This window comes from Tiliqua scincoides, chromosome 8 (genome assembly GCF_035046505.1).
Source record: "Tiliqua scincoides isolate rTilSci1 chromosome 8, rTilSci1.hap2, whole genome shotgun sequence".
Taxonomy (NCBI): Eukaryota; Metazoa; Chordata; class Lepidosauria; order Squamata; family Scincidae; genus Tiliqua; species Tiliqua scincoides.
Window position 1 is genome coordinate 39,437,499 of NC_089828.1, and position 3,762 is coordinate 39,441,260.

Sequence of the window (3,762 nt, forward strand, 5' to 3'; positions counted from 1 at the left end):
TGGAATGTCTGGTGACAAGGGAAAATATTGACATAGTGGGCATAACGGAAACCTGGTGGAATGCGGAGAATCAGTGGGATACCGCAATCCCGGGCTATAAACTCTACAGGAGGGACAGGCAGGGGCGTGTTGGAGGTGGGGTGGCCCTTTATGTTAAGGAAGGGATAGAATCCAGCAAAGTAGAGATTGAAGGTGGGTCCGACTCCACCGTAGAATCTCTGTGGGTTAAATTACCAGGCTTGTGCAGCGATGTAATACTGGGGGCGTGCTATCGTCCTCCAGACCAGAAATCTGATGGGGACCTTGAAATGAGGAAACAGATCAGGGAGGTGACAAGGAGGGACAGGGTTGTAATCATGGGGGACTTCAATTATCCTCATATTGACTGGGTCAATTTGTGTTCTGGTCACGATAAGGAAACCGGATTTCTTGACGTGCTAAATGACTGTGGCTTAGATCAGCTAGTCAAGGAGCCCACCAGAGGACAGGTGACTCTGGATTTAATTTTGTGCGGTACGCAGGACCTGGTTAGAGATGTAAACATTACTGAGCCATTGGGGAACAGTGATCATGCTGCGATCCGTTTTGATGTGCACGTTGGGGGAAGAATACCAGGCAAATCTCTAACAAAAACCCTTGACTTCCGACGGGCGGACTTCCCTCAAATGAGGAGGCTGGTTAGAAGGAGGTTGAAAGGGAGGGTAAAAAGAGTCCAGTCTCTCCAGAGTGCATGGAGGCTGCTTAAAACAACAGTAATAGAGGCCCAGCAGAGGTGTATACCGCAAAGAAAGAAGGGTTCCACTAAATCCAGGAGAGTGCCCGCATGGCTAACCAGCCAAGTTAGAGAGGCTGTGAAGGGCAAGGAAGCTTCCTTCCGTAAATGGAAGTCTTGCCCTAATGAAGAGAATAAAAAGGAACATAAACTGTGGCAAAAGAAATGTAAGAAGGTGATAGGGGAGGCCAAGCGAGACTATGAGGAACGCATGGCCAGCAACATTAAGGGGAATAATAAAAGCTTCTTCAAATATGTTAGAAGCAGGAAACCCGCCAGAGAAGCGGTTGGCCCTCTGGATGGTGAGGGAGGGAAAGGGGAGATAAAAGGAGACTTAGAGATGGCAGAGAAATTAAATGAGTTCTTTGCATCTGTCTTCACGGCAGAAGACCTCGGGCAGATACAGCTACCCGAACGGCCCCTCCTGACCGAGGAGTTAAGTCAGATAGAGGTTAAAAGAGAAGATGTTTCAGACCTCATTGATAAATTAAAGATCAATAAGTCACCGGGCCCTGATGGCATACACCCAAGGGTTATTAAGGAATTGAAGAATGAAGTTGCAGATCTCTTGACTAAGGTATGCAACTTGTCCCTCAAAACAGCCACGGTACCAGAAGATTGGAGGATAGCAAATGTCACGCCTATTTTTAAAAAGGGAAAGAGGGGGGACCCGGGAAACTATAGGCCGGTCAGCCTAACATCCATACCGGGTAAGATGGTGGAATGCCTCATCAAAGATAGGATCTCAAAACACATAGACGAACAGGCCTTGCTGAGGGAGAGTCAGCATGGCTTCTGTAAGGGTAAGTCTTGCCTCACAAACCTTATAGAATTCTTTGAAAAGGTCAACAGGCATGTGGATGCGGGAGAACCCGTGGACATTATATATCTGGACTTTCAGAAGGCGTTTGACATGGTCCCTCACCAAAGGCTACTGAAAAAACTCCACAGTCAGGGAATTAGAGGACAGGTCCTCTTGTGGATTGAGAACTGGTTGGAGGCCAGGAAGCAGAGAGTGGGTGTCAATGGGCAATTTTCACAATGGAGAGAGGTGAAAAGCGGTGTGCCCCAAGGATCTGTCCTGGGACCGGTGCTTTTCAACCTCTTCATAAATGACCTGGAGACAGGGTTGAGCAGTGAAGTGGCTAAGTTTGCAGACGACACCAAACTTTTCCGAGTGGTAAAGACCAGAAGTGATTGTGAGGAGCTCCAGAAGGATCTCTCCAGACTGGCAGAATGGGCAGCAAAATGGCAGATGCGCTTCAATGTCAGTAAGTGTAAAGTCATGCACATTGGGGCAAAAAATCAAAACTTCACATATAGGCTGATGGGTTCTGAGCTGTCTGTGACAGATCAGGAGAGAGATCTTGGGGTGGTGGTGGACAGGTCGATGAAAGTGTCGACCCAATGTGCGGCGGCAGTGGGAAAGGTACCCTTGCCACAGGATGTGGTGCTGGCGTCTAGCCTAGACGCCTTTAAAAGGGGATTGGACGAGTTTCTGGAGGAAAAATCCATTATGGGGTACAAGCCATGATGTGTATGCGCAACCTCCTGATTTTAGGAATGGGTTAAGTCAGAATGCCAGATGTAGGGGAGAGCACCAGGACGAGGTCTCTTGTTATCTGGTGTGCTCCCTGGGGCATTTGGTGGGCCGCTGTGAGATACAGGAAGCTGGACTAGATGGGCCTATGGCCTGATCCAGTGGGGCTGTTCTTATGTTCTTATGTTCTTATGTTCTCCCACTAGGCTCCATTGCTCCTTCTCCTCCTACTGCTCCCTGGATTGGAAAAAGAAGGGGACAGAGAAGAAAAGGCAGCGAGACACTCTAGTCCACCAGTCTCCTCTCCATACTTCCTCCTCCTCTGTTCCCCTTTTCCAATCCAAGGAGTTGGGAGGGAGTGGGAACACATCACCAGCTAAGCAGGGGCAGCTTGTCACTCTGCCTCAGGTGCCAGGAGGTCTTGTGCTGGTCCTACTCAGATACAATACAAGGGCAATTCAGGAAGGTAAGCGGAAAAGAGGCAAGGGAAAACAGGATAACTGCTGAAAAGTGTTACTACTTTCAGGGTAAAGGCACTAAACATTTTCAGAGGTTCCACTCTCTCACAGTGTGGGCACCCAGACTGGAATTTGGTAAGCTCAGGACAGCAACACAAGCAGAGGTGCAACAAGTAGTTTCTTTTGCAGCATGAGGGGTTAATTCTTCTGTATCAATGGATGGATGATGGAATGACCCAATCTCAACTGATGCAGAGCTGCAGTGGAATCATCCAGCCCCAGTGGAGGCTGACAGAAAGAAGGCTGCAAGGCCAGATTCGTGGATCATTCAGAGATGCCATAGACAACCTCCTCTGTGTACACTTTGGGCTCACAGGAACCTTCAATTGTTTCAGTGATTGATTTCTTTGGATACCATGAAAGCAGAGCTTTGCCAGACACAGGGGACGGCTCAACAGAGGTTAAACAGGTGATACCACTGATCTCTTTGGATTTTTTAAAAAAGGTTTCCAAGCTGAGGGATACCTAGAAGTCATCTCTTCCTCTTTTCCGACAATGATTGTATAGCAGCAAAATGAATCGTGTGAGGTGCTCTGTGGGACTTCACATATCTCAAAGCATGGGGGCGGCTGTTGCCCCTTAACCAAAGTGGTGGTTGCTACTTTTGAGGGGGTCCCCCCCCAAACATGCTTCATCCTTGCATTGGACACTGCAGGTGCCAACAACTTCCTAATGGTAATTAGAAACTAGGAACACAAAGAACATAAGAAAAATGCTGCCAGGTCGGGCCAAAGCTCATCTAGTCCAGCATTCTGTTTCCCACAGTGAACTGCCAGCTGCATTTGGGAAAACCACAAACGGAAAGGCATCCACCTCTTCCACCATTGCTTCCCCTGAACATGTATTCAGAGACATACAGCTGCTGAACCTGCAGAAAGCCATCATGACTAAGCTATCATGACCCGTCCTCTGTGAATTTGCCCAATTCTCTT